This window comes from Schistocerca americana, chromosome 1 (genome assembly GCF_021461395.2).
Source record: "Schistocerca americana isolate TAMUIC-IGC-003095 chromosome 1, iqSchAmer2.1, whole genome shotgun sequence".
Lineage (NCBI taxonomy): Eukaryota > Metazoa > Arthropoda > Insecta > Orthoptera > Acrididae > Schistocerca > Schistocerca americana.
Window position 1 is genome coordinate 732,334,819 of NC_060119.1, and position 21,825 is coordinate 732,356,643.

Consider the following 21,825-nt stretch of genomic DNA (forward strand, 5'->3'; position numbering starts at 1 on the left):
AAGTATTTGATAGTTTACAAACTATCTCTAAATTTCCCACCTACTCCAGTATTTCCCACACCTAGCATTAGCAACTTGCGCTGAGGTGGAAGTGTTACGTATTTCAACTTTTACGTAATTAGTTACCAAATTTTCATAGAAAAAGGTTTTGTTGAATTTTATACTTAGATGTGTTTTCAGTACGCTTTAATGAGGTTTTCGTATCCAGGTAAAATTTCATCAACTACAATATATGAATCATATTTGACTGTAGCCTTATTGACTCTTATGAGTAAATTATTTGTTTTGTTGTGCTACCAATCACATTAATTGTTTATTCAATAGATTCTTATGCGTTACGAGCATGTTCTGATTATCATACTGTTTCCGAAACCGAGAAAATTCCTGAAGGGTCATTTTTTGCGTAAAGAACTTGTCGATTTTGAAAGGAAGAGGGGCATATCTATACTAATAATGAAAAAGTGAAACTGTCGTGTATGTCTGTTTGAACGGGCTAATATCCAAAACTACTGGACGAATTTTAATTGGGTTTCCACAGGTACTTGAGCGATCACGGAAAGAAAAAGATATGCTACAGAGCCATTTATACAAACCGTTGTGTCTGTCTGTTTGAACACGCTAATCCCGAAACTACTATGTCATCAAACTCGGAACAGAAAAAAAGGTATCGTAATTTACAGTTTTATGTACAATCGTCTGCTGAGCTTAGTAGTTCGGATGTTTCTCTCAGTTACACGACCATCACGGCGTAGTATACCAAAGACCTATTAGATAACGCTGTTAGTTTGTTAAACTCAGTGACAGATGTATTTTCGGAAGCTTACATCGACGACAGAATTAAGTGCCACAATTTTGTCTTTAGAAATACAAATTAACAGTGAATTTAGCTGCCTGGGATATATGGAGTTACTGATTTCGCTTTGTGTATTAAAAACCAAACGACATTGTTTTGATTCTTTTGATAAGTTTTATTGATATTCTTTGCTAAAAAAAAACAAATCTATTCAGTTTGCTTTACTATTTTGGCACCTATTCGTTACATTACATTTTGATTTCGTTTTGTTTACAAATAAAAATGTTTTGAAGACGGTCGAGTCATTCTGGATACACTAGAAGAATTAAAAGACTGAGGACTATGCAGTCTCAAGAATCCAGTGAAGACCGTGAGACGAGACTTCGTAGCTCAAGAACATCGGGCTTTAACTCGTTCTTAGGAAACTCATTCCAAAAGCGAAGTGAGATGTAACTCTGATCGTCATGCATTATCTCGCTCCTCAGAACCCTTCTCTCACAGAGAAACCCGCCAGAGTTCTCAGCGTGTGCTTCGCAGTCTCTCCCGTGTTAGTGAAGGAAATAAGCTGTTCGTTCATGTCCCTAACCACACGACTTCAGACGTCGTATACAAAGAGGCTTTATACGTCAAAAATGCATTCCGTATTTACGAAGTCTCAAGCACAGCTATAAATAAATACCTGGGAAATGCTTCTCAACTAGTATTGAATAAATGTGTACTATTAGAACTCTGACTGTATTCTTTCTCTGCAAACCCAGCAACTTGCCCTTCATACAACAGCAGGTTGTTCTATAGGTTTACCGTTAATGGCTGATTCGTCTCCACAGCTATCCAAATCAACGACATACAGCCCACTTTAAAATTCTTTTGTATACTGTATGCTTATCTGGGTGTTTAAGCTTAAAAGTTCCGTTGCACACAAGTTCCACTATCACACCTTACAGCGGTCGCTAAAACACACACGGTGTTAGAGGACAGCTGTTGCTGACCTAGCTCCAGCTTAGGAAACCCAGTTTTTGCCAATCCCGAAGACATCCAAGTCTGAGGTCCCAGAGGTGTTTATCATTAGGTACGACTCGGCAGCTGTGTGCGGTTTAACTAAAGCCACTGGCGCTGCGAGTATTGTGCCTCTTCTCACCAACGTATACCGTAGTACAGAACGCACATTCCGACGACATGAAAAGTTCATCCCAGCTCCTCTCCCAAAGACACAGAGGATTCGTCGCTAGCACGACTAGTGGCACAATGTCAAATTGTTAACTCATTTGCAGAAGAGGAAGAAATTAAGAGCAGGGCTTGTAACTTAAGTCTGAAAGCAAAATAGTGGCATCTACCGCCCGTCGTCAGGAACAGACACTCAAAGTCATTAGGCATTCCTTAATCCCTAAATATTAACACATTCGTGCGCAACATGTGTGGCTAAATGTGGGGAGTTTCACTCGCCCTCTGCCTCTGGTATGGTGTCTTCAAGACAAAACTTCTGCTGAACGAGACTGCAGTGCTAGATATTAATACAACTGGAAATACGACGTCGATTTTGAACCGATGAAAAGTAGAGGGAAAATAGATGTACTGATAATGCTTTCTACGTCGTCCGTCAACAGACAGCGTAGTGACATAACTACCGTCACCTGTGTCTAACCTTTAATAGCCAGCCAGATGGCTCAGTGTGATGCAAACGTGTGAAGCAAGCAGGCGGCTATACCACGGAGGCGTACACGTGCTGCCTACAGACAACTAAGCGAGTTTGAGAGCTGTCAAGTTGTGACCTTGCGAGTGGCGGGATTGTCTTTTAGGAGAACTGCCACACAAGCAGGACGTGCTGGGTTAGTTGTACAACGATACTGGTATCACTGACAACGTGAAGTATCTCATACCGGCAGATGGGGTTCTGGATGTCCACGTAGCACAGACGCCCATCAGCATCGTCGTATTGTAAGTGCAGGACTGGCAGATGGTACAGCTACCGCAACACAGATAAGAGGGCTCTCGCGGACAGACGTGACAACACAATCTGTTCCGAACCGGTTATTAACAGTGGGAGCCTTTAGCCTGTCTTCCATCCACGCTTCAGCGTCGACGTGCATCGTTCGACGGGGCCGTCAGATGATCAACTGGAAGATGAAACGGCGCGCTGCGGTCTTCAGCGATGAAATCATATTCTGTTGTTGTTGTTGTCTTCAGTCCTGAGACTGGTTTGATGCACCTCGCCATGCTACTCTATCCTTTGCAAGCTGCTTCATCTCCCAGTACCTACTGCAACCTACATCCTTCTGAATCTGCTTAGTGTATTCATCTCTCGGTCTCCTTCTACGATTTTTACCCTCCACGCTGCCCTCCAATACTAAATTGGTGATCCCTTGATGCCTCAGAACATGTCCCACCAACCGATCCCTTCTTCTGGTCAAGTTGTGCCACAAACTTCTCTTCTCCCAATCCTATTCAATACCTCCTCACTAGTTATGTGATCTACCCATCTAATCTTCAGCATTCTTCTGTAGCAGCACATTTCGGAAGCTTCCATTCTCTCCTTATCCAAACTATTTATCGTCCATGTTTCACTTCCATACATGGCTACACTCCATACAAAAACTTTCAGAAACGACTTTCTGACACTTAAATCTATACTCGATGTTAACAAATTTCTCTTCTTCAGAAACGCTTTCCTTGGCATTGCCAATCTACATTTTATATCCTCTCTACTTCGACCATCATCAGTTATTTTGCTCCCCAAATAGCAAAACTCCTTTACTACTTTAAGTGTCTCATTTCGTAATCTAATTCCCTCAGCATCACCCGACTTAATTCGACTACATTCCATTATTCTCGTTTTGCTTTTGTTGATGTTCATCTCATATCCTCCTTTCAAGACACTGTCCATCATATTCTGCCTGCACGCAAAAAATGGTTCAAATGGCTCTGAGTACTATGGGACTTAACATCTGTGGTCATCGGTCCCCTAGAACTTAGAACTACTTAAACCTAACTATCCTAAGGACATCACACACATCCATGCCCGAAGCAGGATTCGAACCTGCGACCGTAGCAGTCACGCGATTCCAGACTGAAGCGCCTAGAACCGTATGGCCACACCGGCCGGCTACTCGCTCACCTCTGGTATTTTTGATGGGGACGCTAACCAGCGCTCGGTACGTGGAAAATGTTGTTAGACCCGTTCTTTTGCCATTCTTGCAACAGGAAGATGATGCGTTGTTCCAACAGGATAATGCTCGCCCACACACTGCCCGTGAAACTCAACGTGCTTTGCAAGACGTGCACCAACTTCCCTGGTTGCACGATCTCCAAACTTGTGTCCAATATAGCACGTGTGGGATATGATGCGACGAGAACTGACTCGTGTAATTCGTCAACCACCACCCAGCAACTCTTAAATAAGTGCGTGACCATAGATCAGACGTGCCATAACGTATCCTTGGACACTATTGCCACTTGTATGATCGCCTGGGTGCCAGGATCAGCGCCTGCATTACCGCCCGTGCAGCTTACACCGTGTGTTGATATCGGTGTGTCAGCATGTGTCGATATCTGGTGATATTCGTCTGTGCTATTGGTCTATAAACATAATGCACAGAGGCAACAATAAATCCTGAGTGAAGTGGAAATCTCTAAAACGGCGTATTAATTTTTTTCCGGCAGTGTATTCGGTGTCCGCAGTAACTGCTGTGAGGGGTAGAGCCGATCCACAGCGAGCGCTATTCTCGTCGCTTGTGATTCACCTGCCGAGGGCACTCAGAGGCCGTGGCACGCACCGCCGGAATAGCCTGCTCTGCTCGTCGGTAAACGCAGTTTGCACGCGAGGGAGCAGACTGTGGCTCTGGAGGTACGTTCACAGGGGTATACTGCCCACACTGTATCCCGACTACGTTGTCAGGCAACATGACGGCCGCTCAAATTGCACCCACATGTAAGTCGCCATTACCAGCCACTTTTGCCTGGCAATGTTTGCAGCAAGACATTTCCGGGCCAGAAATGTTTATATGCTATTGCCGCAAAATGGAAGAATGCGAGTTAGCAGAACTGAGTGGGTCTCTCCTGCCCGTGCATCACACAAGGAATTAGTTGGAAAGAAGACGAGAAATCAGGCTTTGTGGATGCGTTCTTTTTTTAAGGCAAGGTTCTCATTACAATGAGCAAAAGGGAGACAAAGTTTGGATTTTTCTTTTTTTTTTTTTTTGAGACAAGAGACAAACAAAGGATCTGTTTAGGGATTATGATAGATCATACTTTGAACTTTATTTTAGATTTTCAATACAAAAAACAAAACAAAATAGACTTCGTAATTATGGTTTGATCAAGGCCCTGCGAGTCCCAAGTACGCAGACTGCGTGGAGTGTAGCCCCTCAGGAGTTATCTGAAATAAATAATGGATAACATCAGTCGACACTACATTAAATTTGTGGGAGCTTATACCTATCCACAATAAAATAGCTTTAAATTTGACGATATGGTGCTAATTCGAACTTTGAGTTCAATTTTTGTGGGTTTCTTTCACTCTTCATGGCTTTACAAAAAAAGTTAACATTAAAGAATTTTATATATTATAGGTATAAGTTCCCAAGAAAAGTATTTACTTTTGGGGGCCAAAGTAAGGCTGAATCATTCTTATTTTACGCTGTACGCTGTTTTGCAAAATCGTTTCTAGGGAAAAAGCTGTTTAGAGTTTACGGAAAACTTTTATATGCATTATCAGTTCATTTTTTATAAAAATTACATGCTATTATATATTTATCTTGTCGCTGGATACAAATCTGTAGTTAGATTTTCAAAATTCTAAATAACTATGTGGACCAAATATTACGTTTCGACCAATTTTGACCAAAATTTTACCAACAAAAAGTGTTTTCGTTGCTTACGTCTAGTCTGCAATTCCAGGACCGTATATCAACCGTCCCTCAAACTAGAATTGTTTCTGGAGAGAAATTCCCTCATTATTCTTTGCGAGAAAAGCCGACCTGGCTGCGTTCGGCTGCCTGCACACGTTGTTCGTCAGCTTTTTCGACGAACATGTTTACATACACACTGCAATATAAATTATTTTGGGGGTGAGCGTCGCGGCACGACAAGTTTTCTATGTGAGCCGGGCGTCTCCGTCTGAGGGCGTCCCATGGCAGCCGTGGCACTCCTTCGAAGAATGGGCTGCAGAAACTTTTTTAACGCAAAACTTGTAAACATTTTCGTCACAAAGTTCTAGAAACTTACAACATTAAAAAAATGCAATTTAAAAAATTGAATTTTCGACCATTTTGAATGAGAACGTGGCCTTAAGTAGATGGAATGCTTCTGAAAATTTAGCTCGTGTACTTTTCCAGAATTTTACCAGAATGTCAAAATGGTTAGGTGGCTCTAAGCACTATGGGACTTAACATCTGAGATCATCAGTCCCCTGGACTGACCTAAGGACATCACACACATCCATGCCCGAGGCAGGCTTCGAACCTGCGACGGTAGCAACCGCGTGGTTCTGGACTGAAGCGCCTAGAACCGCTCGGCCACCGCGGCCGGCCCAGAATGTCGGAACAAGAATTTCGAAATCTTGGATAAGCCGATCATTTTCTTCATGTGGAGTACCTTGTTAAAGGACATTTTGAAGTTTCCTACCTCGGCTAATTTTTCACAAGCGTATTGACCAATTTCGGTTTTACAGGCAATTTTCAAGAGCAGTAGCCATTGAAATGGCCCGTAAGGCCGAAATTGGCCAATTGTGCAAGGTATAGTAAATTGAACACTTGTGAAAAAGTAGCCGAGGTGAAATGCTTCAAAATATTCTTCTACAACAATGAGACAGTTTATACCAGTTACAAGCCGACTGGCGCTCACCCTTTGGTTTTTAGCTACTGGTGTTTCGTACAGAAGTTCAATGTACCTCTTTAAAGTGCACTGTTCATCAGTACTCCTCTTGGTACCAGAAGTATGCAGCTCTTTGCTAGAAGGAATGAAGGATTTCATTAAATTTTAAATCAAAATACAATTTTTATTTGCGTTTCATTATTGTTCACCGGCACGTTTTCAGATGCCGATCTTTGTATACATTATTTTCGACGCCCCATACCTCTGGTCGTAGATGAATCGTCCGTCTTCAATAAATTCGTAGTTTTCTCGTTTTTCCCGTTCTCCATTGCTGTACACAAGAAACAACTAACGGAACAGGTGGCTTTCGAACAAAAGCGAGACGATATTGTTTTTCGCTCAGATTCACGATTACAGCACCGTCGGTGAGAGAAGTAGGAAACAAAGGTGAGAGCGAGAGGGAAGCATTTACCGACAACGACAGAGACAGATGTTGCCATGCAATACGGAACAGTCTCCATCCTTGTTGGACACCACCAGCGCCGCGGTGAGTGGCCGCGCGGTTTTAGGTGCCATGTCACGGATTGCGTGGCCCTTCCCGCCGGAGGTTCGAATCCTCCCTCGGGCATGGGTATTTGTGTTGTTGTTAGCCAATGACCTCCGCAGTTTGGTCCCATAGGAATTCACACACATTTGCACATTTTGCCAACACCGGCAACCGTTCGGCAACATGTCTTAAACTACATGCACCGTCAACAATATTGCCCCGCCATAATGCAGAATTTTCGTCTATTGCAGCCACATTGCAGCGATGTTGACAGCAATGTTATTGTGGCCAAATATTAACGTAAAATAGGGCCTATGTAAATGCACCTTAAGGTGCGGAAATGGTTTGTGAATAAAGCCGAGTGGGTCGCTAAATGTACTTTATTTATAACGTCGTTTCAACTACTGCCGTCATCTGATCTATAATTAAGATGGTTCAAATGACTCTGAGCACTATGGGACTTAACATTTGAGGTCATCAGTCCCATAGAACTTAGAACTACTTAAACCTAACTAACCTAAAGACATCACACACATCCATGCCCGAGGCGGGATTCAAACCTGCGGCAATACGTCGCGCGGTTCCGGACTGAAGCGCCTGGAACCGCTCGGTCACAACGGCCGGCTGTAATTAAGATTAGAGGCAGAAATGAATGAGAGGTGTTTGTTATACACTATCAGGTGAAAAAAGATGAAAAATTGTTAATTTGAAATTTAAAAAAAAATACTACTCGTCAAAACAATGTTCCGTGTCAGTCTTAATAAAACTTGTGTCTAAGCACGGCGTCAACTGCCAACTCGTGAGGAAGAAAGAAGATCATGGTTTTACGTCCTGTCGACCGACTCCCAACTCGTTTCAAAATATGTACAGCGATGCAAGTTCTAGCCGACAGGTGAAGCTAGTGGAAGGGGGGGGGGGGGGGGGGGGAAGAGTAACGTTGCCTTCATTTTTCCAGTCATGCGTAAAAAAATAGCTCGTCCCGTAGTCGACCAGTCAATAGACAGAACCTCACGTGAGATGACCTGCTACTGCAAGGAATTTTTCCTTGGTGAAAGGTCTGGTGTGGAGTGCAGTCAGCCTGGCGATGGCGACAGAGGAGCTGCCTGACAGAGATAGCGGCTCCAAGATCGGGGCGTCGACAACGGCCGGGAGCGAAGTATGCGGACCTGACGTTCTTCCAAACCGCATTCGACGATGAATGAGTGAATGAATTATCACGATGAATGAATGAATGAATTATCACGTTCTCTTCAGTGCCTGATCGAGGAGTTTAATTTTTTTCCTTTAGCCCGCATCTCGTGGTCGTGCGGTAGCGTTCTCGCTTCCCACGCCCGGGTTCCCGGGTTCGATTCCCGGCGGGGTCAGGGATTTTCTCTGCCTCGTGATGGCTGGGTGTTGTGTGATGTCCTTAGGTTAGTTAGGTTTAAGTAGTTCTAAGTTCTAGGGGACTGATGACCTAAGATGTTAAGTCCCATAGTGCTCAGAGCCATTTGAACCATTTTTTTTTCCTTTACATAAAAAATATAGTGTTTAAAATTAGAAATATTCTAAACAAAATTATAAAACGTGATTTAAATAGGGGCAGTTTCACGTTAATAAAATTAGCTGTTCAGATGGCAGCAATAACTCCATAAAACTAGTGCTCATGGTGGCTCTCCTAAGATTCGTCAGGGGCTAGTGTCTAGTGCTTCAGCAGATGTATTTAATTTTTGCACTGTGTAGCTGGAGTCAATTCGTTCATTCGATAGAGCAGCCTCAAATTTAGTATGGTATTTCTTTTATTGATATGGAGTAATAGGAATAGTAAAACTCAAAGAATAACGAGTATTCCAGCGGTGACAGTATTGTTCTGGTCTGCGCCAACTTGCTGCCGCCAAGCATGCAGCGCTAAGTCACTGCTGATTGCTTCGTGTTTTACTGTCCCTGTTAGCACATATCGATGGAAGAGTATAGGAATAGATTAATTTTGGACCGCTCTATCGAATCAGTAACAAGCGCTTTCTGTTGACACTGGGCGTCACATTAAAAGATGTGACGAGCAGTAATTGTTTGGGCTGACCTTAAATAAGCAATGTAAAAACGAAATTACGTACGTCTGCCGAAACACCAGAGAAAATGCGCCTGACGACTCTTAGCAAAGACACCTGGTATCTCCTTTGCAGTCACATGTGTAAAACAGCTAAACATTGATAAGGGCCTCGCAGCTAATAAATTCTTTGGATTTTTTTGTCTGAACTCATCTCAGAAGTGAAGTGTACAGCATTCTAGCTGATACGATTGAAGAACTGGTGCAATGTATTTTATGGTCTTGTCGAGCTGAGCGAGATGATCCGACGTTGTCTCAAACAAATGATAACTCGCACCAGAAACGAGTACGCTATTCATCCAAATGCGAGGACCACACGTGGAACACTTCCTTCAACTGGTACAAGTCTATAGTAAACTGTAACATGTAACGTGATAAAGCAGTATATTAAAGTAGACCACCGGCGGTATCTGAGCCCAATAAGATGGAGACTCGATCGATAACTTTATATTCCAATTACATGTATGCTAACAAAGATAACGTCCCTTAACGAAGTCCGTGGTGGCTCGTAAACACACGTTTGCAGTTACCTGGAAAATTGCTCATTTGCGAACCCATGTTTAGAGGAATGTTTTTGTTTTTATTGTCATATATTGTGAGTTATAACAGTTTACTTTAATACTGATACAACCTGTATACTCGTTTGTCCTGTTGGAATAGTCATGTGCTCGTAGTACCTTCCGAGTCAGATTTACTTCTGTCTCCATTTCGATGTATAGCTTCCTCGTTGAATGGACACGAACGGTGTCTCAGCTGGGATAAGGAGGTAAGCGCCCGTCGCTGGGATCACCGGTTGGGATCTGCTGGACACCGGGTCTGCCACGAATGGTGCTGTGGCGGAGGGGTAGACTCTGTGCAGGCCGGCCGGGGTGGCCGAGCGGTTCCAGGCGCTACAGTCTGGAGCCGCGCGACCTCTCTGGTCGCAGGTTCGAATGCTGCCTCGGGCGTGGATTTGTGTGATGTCCTTAGGTTAGTTAGGTTTAAGTAGTTCTAAGTTCTAGGGGACTGATGACCTCAGATGTTAAGTCCCACAGTGCTCAGAGCCATTTGAACCATTTGAACTCTGTGCAGTCGGGGTCCGCTTGGACGAGAGTAAACGCAGACGCTTCCTTCAACAGTAGTGTAGGTGGTGCTAATTACACCCACCTCCTCGTCGTTGAGTAGACCCATCGAAATTTGTGGCTGCGGTGGCGGCGTGTTGTCGAGTGGGCCGAAAGAGTAATGGATGTACCGCGGTCACGAAGATGTCGGGGTGCCGCGACCGCAAGTCGTCTCGGCAGTAAATCAACCGCGTGCCTTCTTCCACGACAAAAAACTTCTGTTGACCACTTTCTCCTAAAACTGTGGCCAGAATTCCGCTAAGTGTCTGCACCAGCGGCAGTTGATGTGGCAGCCAGGCAGCATTCCTAAGGGCCTACGCGACGACCGTGTATAACAAGCAACCTGGACTGGCGTCCTGCAGTGGGGCAGCATGTCGCCAGAAACTCCGTCGCGGCTACATCTCCTGTGTAGCTTCCGCTGCTGTTCTAGGACGCAGGAAAAGCCACAACACATTTTCAGACTATCCCGCGTCCATTATCGAAGATGATTACCGAGATAATTATAAACATTGCCGAACAAGAGCCGAAGTAACAAAGAATTTTTACAAGATTACCCTCATTTCCTGACTCTCCGTACGTTTTACTGTAGTGTAGACAAGCTCCCCGGCCAACGACCTTGCCACAGTGTTAACACCGGTTCCCGTCAGATCACCGAAGTTAAGCGCTTTCGGGCTAGGCTAGCATTTGGATGGGTGACCATCCGGTCTGCCAAGCGCTGTTGGCAAGCGGGGTGCACTCACCCGTTGTGAGGCAAATTGAGGAGCTACTTGATTGAGAAGTAGGGCTCCGGTCTCGGAAACTGACCTACGGCCGAGAGAGCGGTGTGCTGACCACTTGCCCCTCCATATCCGCATCCAGTGACGCCTGTGGACTGAGGATGACACGGCGGCCAGTCGGTACCTTTGGGTCTTCATGCCCTGTGCGGGAGGAGTTTGGTTTAGTTTTAGCTTTAGAGAACTTCCCACATCCCTCCAAGTCTGAGTTGGGGAAATCAGACAGAGACTGACCCCAGGACCAATTCTCCCCCTTAAGATAACGTTCTGAGTTTTTCTTGTTTGTAAGCGCTCCTTGTTCACCACCCAGTACAATAAGCGGCTGTTTGCATTGACGCTGTAGTATACGGGATAGTATGGTCGTAGAGTCAAGACAGTGTTTCTGTTTGGTGTGATAAATGGCACCTTCCTGTAAGAGTTAGGGAAAAGCAAGTTAGTGCTAATGAGAAGGATAAACAATCCTGTATGTTCGAATTCAACATTAGCGGTATGCTGCTCGAGACAGACAGGTCGGTTAAATATCTAGTCGTAACAATGCAAAGTGATATTGAAAGTTGGACGTCTATGGTTCTGCTGCGTGCAGACACTAACTCTGAGCCTGAGATATTATTATAGCAAATAGTAGCGAGCGAGCAGTTCTCGAGAGGAGTCGGAAGTGGTCGGACGCAGGGTGTGTTGGGCAGAAGTCGCGCGACATCAGAGGTCGCAGCCTGTCGTGGTCGAGCTAGTAGCGCCGGAGAAGACTTTGGTATTAATTGAGGATTTTTTGGTAATTTCCCATTCCGCTGCACGTAGTTGTTGGTTGCTTACGCACTGGAGGGCTTTTGTCAGATTTGTGTATGGATACTATCAGAAACGTGTTTATTGAGTATAGGCATTGAGAAATAGTCCGCCCCTGGTAGCTGAGTGGTCAGCGCGACAGAATATCAATCCTAAGGGCGCGGGTTCGATTCCCGGCTGGGTCGGAGATTTTCTCCGCTCAGGGATTGGGTGTTGTGTTGTCCTAATCATCATCATTTCATCCCCATGGACGCGCAAGTCGCCGAAGTGGCGTCAAATCGAAAGACTTGCACCCGGCGAACGGTCTACCCGACGGGAGCCGGCACGGTAGCTCAGTGTCTTCGGTCAGAGGGTTAGCAGTCCTCTGTAATAAAAAAGAAACTGAGTTAATTGATCAACAACGAAATTAAACGGATGTCTTACGGCGTCCACCCCGAGCAGATGCAACGAACGAAAGCGAACAAAAAAAGAAAAAAGAAAAAAAAGAAAAAGAAAGAAAAAGTAGTCAGCGCGACAGACTGTCAATCCTAAGAGCCCGGGTTCGATTCCCGGCTGGGTCGGAGATTGCTGTGTTGTCCTAATCATCATCATTTCATCCCCATCGACGCGCAAGTCGCCGAAGTGGCGTCCAATCGAAAGACTTGCACCAAGCGAACGGTCTACCCGACGGGAGGCCCTAGCCACACGACATTATTATTTATTGAGAAATAATTAAAAGTCATAATTAAAAGTTTGTGAAAAGTTTGTCAGCATTAAAGTCATCAATTTCCTTTATATAGTAAATTAAAATCTTTTATTAATTTCTTTCATTTTTCTTTACAGTGTTTAAGGTTAGCTGACCAAACCCCTCTCGATCATTTAGTTTCTATGAATAATAGTGTGGCAGTAATTGTTGCAATTATTCCATGCATTGAACTCTGCATGGATCGCAGTATTGCTTTTGAAAGATTTTAGCATGTTGGTGATCATGCAGCTGCAGCAGCAAGACGAGGTAAGTTGTCTGTTGTGTATGGGAGCATTGCAGAACAGTTGGTAGGACACGTTAGAGGATATTTAAAAACTCGCAGTCAGATGGTTGAGGATTGGTTTGTTTATATTACGTGATTCGATAACATATCACCCCGGACTACAAGTCCATTTAAAAAAAAAAAAAAAACAATCAATTTTAATTTTCGTATTGTTCTCCTCAGAAATTCTGTTATTGACAGAAATGCAACATTATTCATATTTCTGTACATCTTTTAAATTAGTTATCAAGCACATTTGAATATGGAATGGAAGAAGCGCGTAAGTATGGTAGTAGTGAAGGCGAATAAACGACTTCCGTTTATTGGGAGGATTTTAGGAAGCTGTAGCTCATCTATAGGCCGAGCAGCGTATAGAGCACCATTGCGACCAGTTCTTCAGTACTGCTCGAGTGTTTGGGATCCCTACCAGGTCGAATTAAAGGAAGGCATAGGCCCAATTCAGAAGCGGACTGGTAGATTTGTTGACGGTAGGTCCGATCAACACGAGAATATCATGGAGATGCTTCGGTAACTCTAATGGTAATCCTTGGAGAGAAGATGACATTCTTTTTTCAAACACTATTGAGAATATCGAGAAAACCGACATTTTCAGCTGACTGCAGAAGGATTCTGTTGCCACCATCGTACATTTTGTGTAATGATCGCAAAGACAAGATAAGAGAAATTAGGGCTCGTACGGAAGCACGTAGGCAGTCGTTTTTGCCTCGGTCCGTTTGTAAGTGGGATAGGAAAGGAAATGATAAGCAGTGGTAAAAGGTATACCCCCCCATGCATGTCACGTACTATCTGGAAACAAATGCTGTAGGGATGAGAAACGCCCACTTCCCCGCCTCTCTCTCTGTCGCATCGGCTCCGGGCTGCGATTTTTTCTCCCCTGCCCTCTTCCCCTTCAGCTACAGTGCTATAGGTCGAGGTCGATGTGCGTCTTCCCTTCCTCCCTTCTCTGCCCCCCCCCCCCCCCACCAATGCCTGCTCACCGCCGCCATTCCTCATCAAGAACGGATTAGGTTTGCTTTTGCACTTACAAGAAGAGACAATGTATCAAGTCAACAAAAAAAAAAATAGATCTCTATCTTCATACATACGGTGGCTTTCAGAATATGTGTGAAGATGTAGATGTAATTTTCATCAAATTGTGGTCGTGTTTCACCGAAATCATTTCTTTGCTTTTCAGAGATGAGCTATTGTCCACCAAACGTGGTAGCTTGCTGGAGATAGCTCGATAGAATGAGCTGAGCGTTCTATTGATCTTTCTGTTGGCTTGATACGCAGTCTCTTCTTATAAGCGCAAAAGCAAATCTAATCTGTTCTTGATGAGGAATATTGGCGGGGAGCAGGCATTGGGGGGGGGGGGGGGGGAGAGAGAGGAGGGAGGAAGTGAAGACGCATATCGTCCTCAACCTATGGCACTATAGCTGAAGGGGAAGAGGGCCGGGGAGAAAATATCGCAGCCCGGAGGCGAAGCGACACAGAGAGAGAGAGACGGGGAAGTGCGATTTTTCGGAACAGGGACCAGACGTAGTCGCAATGTGTTTTGTTGGGTTACAGCGACGACGATATTTTCACAATCAAAGCTTATCGTTGAGATGAAGAGAGCTGACAATTTGACACAGCAACGGGACGAGGAGCTAGAAGATATCGTCAGAACTAAACGTATGTCAGATAGCACGCGAATACTTTCAGAGAGAAGAGTTCTTACGAGTGACTTTCACCGTCGAAATCCCCTAAATATGAAGATGAAATATGAAATACGTGGGAAATACGATAAATGTAGGTAAAATATATACGACACGTGCGAATCCGGGCCAAGTCGCAGATGAGAAGATCGTTCTAATCTACTGAATCGATTTCAACCAAACTTGATGTACATGTCATCTGCTATCTGGAAACAAATGTTGTAGGGATGAGAAACGCCAATTTCCTGTTAGGGTTGGGATGATGATGACGTGGTAACGGAAAGAGAAAAGGGGGGAGGGCATGAACAGAGGGAAGGAGAAGGAGGAGATGGACAGGGAGTGGTGCGGGTGAGGAGGTGGACAGAGAAAGGAGGAAGGAAGAAATGGACTAATGGAAGGTTAGAATAAATACATACCCGAACTACGCCGGGTACTCAGCCAGTGATCAATAAATGTAATTAACATTAATTAGCGCCAAATGTGGGCCTTAACTAAAAAAAAGTCTTCAAATGTATAATTCGATTCCAGATTGCTGTGAGCTGAAATTGTCCAATGTCTGTACGTAAGTTCACCAAATGATTGGCATTTCCAGATTGTCGACAAGGTGATTTTCGAGATGGTTCGTTTCCTGAACAGCAAAAATGCAGACTTCTAGAATCCGAGGCCTCCACGAAGTCATCAATCGTTGGGAAAAGTGCGTAGCACTGAAGGGTGCGTATATAGAGATGGACTAACACCATCAGTGAAACTTCCTGACAGATTAAAACTGTATGCCGGACCGAGACTCGAACTCGGGACCTTTGCCTTTCGCTGGCAAGTGCTCTACCATCGGAGTTACCCAAGCACGACTCACGCCCCGTCCTCACAGCTTTACTTCTGCCAGTATCTCGTCTCCTACCTTCCAAACTTCACAGAAGCTCTCCTGCGGACCTTGTAGAACTAGCACTCCACATCTGCATCTACGTGATTACTCTGCAATTCACATATAAGTGCTTGGCAGAGGGTTCATCGAACCACAATCATATCATCTCTCTACCATTCCACTCCCGAACAGCGCGCGGGAAAAACGAACACCTAAACCTTCCTGTTCGAGCTCTGTTTCTCTTATTTTATTTCGATGATCAGTCCTACCTATGTAGGTTGGACTCAACAAAATATTTTCGCATTCGGAAGAGAAAGTTGGCGACTGAAATTTCGTAAATAGATCTCGCCGCGACGAAAAACGTCTTTGCTTTAATGACTTCCATCCCAACTCGCGTATCGTACACACTCTCTCCCCTATTACGTGATAATTCAAACCGAGCTACCCTTTTTTGCACCCTTTCGATGTCCTCCGTCAATCCCACCTGGTAAGGATCCCACACCGCGCAGCACTATTCTAACAGAGAACGAACGAGTGTAGTGTAAGCTGTCTCTTCAGTGGACTTGTTGCATCTTCTAAGTGTCCTGCCAATGAAACGCAACCTTTGGCTCGCCTTCCCCACAGTATTATCTATGTGGTCTTTCCAACTGAAGTTGTTCCTAATTTTAACACCCATGTACTTAGTTGAATTGACAGCCTTGAGAATTGTACTGTTTATCGAGTAATCGAATTCCAACGGATTTCTTTTGGAAGTCATGTGGATCACGTCACACTTTTCGTTATTTAGTGTCAACTGCCACCTGCCACACCACACAACAATCTTTTCTAAATCGCTTTGCAACTGATACTGGTCTTCGGATGACCTTACTAGACGGTAAATTACAGCATCATCTACGAACAACCTAAGAGAACTGCTCAGATTGTCACCCAGGTCATTTATATAGATCAGGAACAGCAGAGGTCCCAGGACGCTTCCCTGGGAAACATCTGATATCACTTCAGTTTTACTCGATGATTTTCCGTCTCCTTGAAGAAAGGATATTGCGGAGACATGGCTTAGCCATAGCCTGGGGGGATGTTTCCAGAATGAGATTTTCCCTCTGCAGCGGAGTGTGCACTGCTATGAAACTTCCCGGCTGATTAAAACAGTGTGCCGGTCCGAGACTCGTGCTCGGGACCTTTGCCTTTCGCGGGCAAGTGGATGGTAGAGCACTTGCCCGTGAAAGGCAAAGGTCCCGAGTTCGAGTTTCGGTCCGGGACACAGTTTTAATCTACCAGGAAGTTTCATATCAGAGCACACTCCGCTGCAGAGTGAAAATCTCATTCTCTTAACACCATCAGTATTTTCGTAGACGCAACTTTGTTTTCTCGAGGTGATAAAACTTCATGGCTGCCCCTGGTAAGTCAAGCGTGGATGATGTGTTCATCACGGCAGACTGTAATGGTCCCCACAGTGTAACATTAGACCCCCAGACGCCGCGATATTGCACGATTGAGCGCATTAGCGGAATGGAGCAGTGTTTTCTTTTTTCCTGTGGCCAGAGAGCGGGCCGGCGCCGGCTGGCGGTCGTCCAGCCTATTCCTGGTGGTCCAGCGGCACCTGCCGGCCTGGGCCCGCAGCTCGCAGCTCGCGGATCGCTCCGCGGACGCGGAAGCCGCCGCCGCCGCCGCCGCTGCCTCCCGCGTCTGCCCCGCGCGGCGTGACGCAACAGCCGGCGTCTGCAGCGGCGCCAAAAACGCCAACGCTAAGATTAGCGCGGCCCTGCCCGTGCTCGCGCCCGGGCCAGCCGCGTCCGCGACACTGCGCTACTAGCTGCGAGAGGAGGGTCCGCGTCCAAAGTAGCGGCTAAACTCCCTGCACCTGCAGCGTCCTGCTTCCTTCTGAGATGTTGTCGTTGTGCTCTTCAGTCCAGAGACTGGTTCGATGCAGCTCTCCATGCTACTATATCCTGTGCAAGCTTCTTCATCTCCAGTACCTACTGCAGCCTACATCCTTCTGAATCTGCTTAGTGTATTCATCTCTCTGTCTCCTTCCACGCTGCCCTCCAATACTAAATTGGTGATCCCTTGATGCCTCAGAACATGTCCCACCAAGCGATCCCTTTTTCTAGTCCTAGGCGCGCAGTCCGGAACCGCGCGACTGCTACGGTCGCAGGTTCGAATCCTGCCTCGGGCATGGATGTGTGTGATGTCCTTAGGTTAGTTAGGTTTAAGTAGTTCTAAGTTCTAGGGGACTGATGACCACAGCTGTTAAGTCCCATAGTGCTCAGAGCCATTTGAACCATTTTTTTTCGAGTCGAGTTGTGCCACAAACTCCTCTTCCTCCCAATTCTATTCAATACCTCCTCACTAGTTATGTGATCTACCCATCTAATCTTCAGCATTCTTCCGTAGCAGCACATTTCGGAAGCTTCTATTCTCTCCTTACCCAAACTATTTATCGTCCACGTTTCACTTCCATACATGGCTACACTCCATACAAATACTTTCAGAAACGACTTCCTGACACTTAAATCAATACTCGATGTTAACGAATTTCTCTTCTTCACAAACGCTTTCCTTGCCATTGCCAGTCTACATTTTATATCCTCTCCGACCATCATCAGTTATTTTGCTCCCCAAATAGCAATACTCCTTTACTACTTTAAGTGTCTCATTTCCTAATCTAATTCCCGCAGCATCACCCGACTTAATTCGGCTACATTCCACTATCCGCCGGCCGGTGTGGTCTAGCGGTTCTAGGCGCTCAGTCCGGAACCGCGCGACTGCTACGGTCGCAGGTTCGAATCCTGCCTCGGGCATGGATGTGTGTGATGTCCTTAGGTTAGTTAGGTTTAAGCAGTTCTAAGTTCTAGGGGACTGATGACCACAGATGTTAAGTCCCATAGTGCTCAGAGCCATTTGAACCCTTTCATGTCTCTCGACTCTTATAACTGCCATCTGGTTTCTGTACAAGTCGTAAATAGCCTTTCGCTCCCTGTATTTTACCCCTGCCACCTTCAGAATTTGAGATGGTCAGACAAAAAGAAGAGAGCAGAGGTCGGAACGCACGTCTGCGCAGTGGCGCTCGGCATGGAGCCGGCAGTTCGGATCCTGACGGTTGGAAGACGTTTCCACAGTCAGTGTGCGGCCTACACGTGGGAAAGAGGTGCTGGCGCTAACTTCCTGATTACCAGACTTCGGGCCGGCGGCCTGTGAAACGTTCCTGTCGCCCGTTCTCCGCAGATTCCGTGGCACCGCGCGAAATCACTCTCGCGGCCGCGGTTTGAACCCACGTACTCTTGTTGACGTGCGGCGCGCGAGGTGAATTACGTGACGCACTGCTTCACGGATTTCAACACCTACGTATGGACTCCTCAAGCCACCGTACCTGGTGCACGGCGGAGGGTAGCATGTACCACTGCTAGTAATTTCCTTCCTTGTTCCAATCACAAATAGAGCGACGAAAAAACTACTGTCTGAAAGCCTCCATTCGATGCCTAGTTTTCTTTTCTTTTTTTCTTTTTTTTAATCTTATGGGACTTAACTGCTAAGGTCATCAGTCCCTAAGTTTACACACTACTTAACCTAAATTATCCTAAGGACAAACGCACACACCCATGCCCGAGGGAGGACTCGAACCTCCGCCGGGACCAGCCGCACAGTCGATGACTGCAGCGCCTTAAACCGGTCGGCTAATCCCGCGCGGCTTGCCTAGTATGTGTTATCTTCGTGGCGCTTACGCGAGATCTATGGGTGTAGAATCGATCTGCAGTACGAGGGGCGTTTGAAAAGTCCTTGCAAAAATAAAAACTACTTACGTCTTTCGCGTAAACGTTTTTATTTTTGGACATAGTCTCCTTTTAGACTTATACACTTCGTCCAGCGCTGTTCTAATTTTTTGATCCCTTCCGAATAATAGGAATTGTCCAAGTCTGCAAAAAGGCTGTTAGTTGCTGCATTCACCTCCTCGTTTACATAAAATCTTTGCCCAGCCAGCCATTTTTTCAAATTGGGGAACAAGTAGTAGTCCGAGGGAGCCCAGTCTGGAGAATAGGGGGAATGTGAAACGAGTTAGAATCCTATTTCCATTAATTTTGCGACCATAACTGCTGAGGTGTATACTGGTGCATCGTCGTGATGGACTTTTTTGCGGTCAAATCGCCGGCGTTTTTCTTGCAGCTCGATTTTCAGATGTTCCAATAACGAAGAATAGTATTCACCTGTAATGGTTTTACCCTTTTCCATGTAGTTGACGAGGATTATCCCTTGCGAATCCCAAAAGACACTCGCCATAACCATTCCGGTCGAAGGGATGGTCTTCGCTTTGTTTGGTACAGATTCTCCCTTGGTAACCCATTGTTTAAATTGTTCTTTGGTCTCAGGAGTAATGTAATGTATCCGTGTTTCATCCAAAATGACGAAACGATGCTTAAAGTCCTGCACATTCTTCCTGAACAGCTGCTAGCCATCCTTGTAACACTTCACACAATTCCGTTTTTGGTCAAGAGTGAGCAATCGCGGAATCCATCTTGGGAATAGCTTTCTCATGTCCAAATGTTTATGAAAAACATTCGAGACGCCCACAGCACTAGCAATCTCACGCATCTTAACTCCTCTGTCATCCATCTCCATATCATGGATTTTATCAATGATTTCTGGAGTCGTAACCTCCATAGGGCGTCGAGAACGTTCAGCACCACTTGTGCCCATATGGCCACTCTGAAAATTTTGAAACCACTTATAGTCTGTTCTAATCAATGGTGCAGAGTCACCCTAATGCTTATCAAGCTTCTTTTAGTCTCCCGAGGCGTTTTATCTTTCATAAAGTAATGTTCAATCGCCACACGAAATTCTTTTTCGTCCATTTTTTGACAATCATTCGACTTCCTTGATTCACACGAATGCCAAACACAAAGAAATAGACCAACAAGGCTGAAACTTGGTGTGTGTTCTTTCCACAGATGCTACTATCTAAACATCATCTCGATACGCTCCGGTGGTGCCATCTCTCGGACTCTGCACGGACTTTTCAAACGCCCTTCGTAGATGTCATATGCCGGTTCTCTAAATTTCCGCCAGCGCCTCGCGAAAAGAGCGTCGTCTTCTCTACAGGGACTCATTCATACACATCACCTTACGCACCATTAGTGGCACGGATAATGTTAGTCGGAATTCCATTCCTCTCCGCGTACGATTCAAGTTCGCCACGGTGACATGTTCTGATGCATTGCGAACCCGCGCCTTCAAGTCCTGCAGGCCTCTAATCGTGGTTCGTTATACCAGATATTTTACGAAAACCCACAGGAAGAAGTCTAGTGGTGTGACATAAGGGGACCGTGGCGGACATAAAATTTGGACCATCTCGTTCTGTCTTCCCTACTGGAAACTTTCCATCTAGAAATGGACGGATATTTAGGGACCAGTAGTGTGGTTCTCCGTCCTGTTGGAATAAGACATCTGGTTACGTATGTTCCAGTTGTGACACAGCAAACTCTTGTAACATGTCCAGCTAAACAGCAATGTTGACGGGAGACTGTATGAAAAAGAATGGACCAATAATGCAACTGTGCATCTGTGCGTGTCAAACATTGATATTGGGACTGTCTCTTTCTACTTCACGGGTAACATGAGAATGCTGTGAACCCCGTATACGAAACTTAAAGGGACAAAATTATAGGAGTACTTGGAGCAGACGTCAGAGCCGAGAACTGCAACGAGGCCGCAGTCAGACAACAGATGCTGACTACTGAACTGCGCGATCGACTCGGATCAGGCCACAAGCCACGGACATCGTCCGCAGCCGGCCGTCGCTCCTTCTTGGTGCAAAAAATGGCACTGAGCACTATGGGACTTAACATCTGAGGTCGTTAGTCCCCTAGACTTAGAACTACTTAAAACTAATTAACCTAAGGACATCACACACATCCATGCCCGAGGTAGGATTCGAACCTGCGACCGTCGCGGTCGCGCCGTTCCAAACTGAAGCGCCTAGAACCGCTCGGCCCCTCCGCTCCTACTTGATCAGCACCCCTCAGCAACAACATGATTTCCGTGACAGGTGTCCGTCCAGGTGTCAACGCTCTGCGGTCAGCCTTGGAGAAGCCACTCCGGCTCGATTCACCTCACCGACGATTACGCCAGACCCTGTCTTCGCCCGGTTCCAGATGGTTGCGCGAATTCAGCGTCGGGAACCAGTTTTTGAACGCTGGCTCAGCCGAGTACTTGACTTCGGGCACGGCAGGGCCACACACAGCAGCTGCAGTGTGTCAGGTGCTGCCACAGGACCGCGAAGGAGGGGCTTCTGCCTGTCTATCCAGCATGGGCAGGCAAGACCGCGCCGTCTGCTCGCCGCTGCTCCTCACCAGCGGTTCAGACCTGGACTCCGTGCAC

General features: G+C 45.8%; 1 pseudogene; it reads left to right on the forward strand.

Annotated features, from left to right (window-relative positions):
* Positions 1 to 10,940: 10,940 nt before the first annotated feature.
* Positions 10,941 to 11,058, forward strand: LOC124559039 (annotated as a pseudogene).
* Positions 11,059 to 21,825: the final 10,767 nt, after the last annotated feature.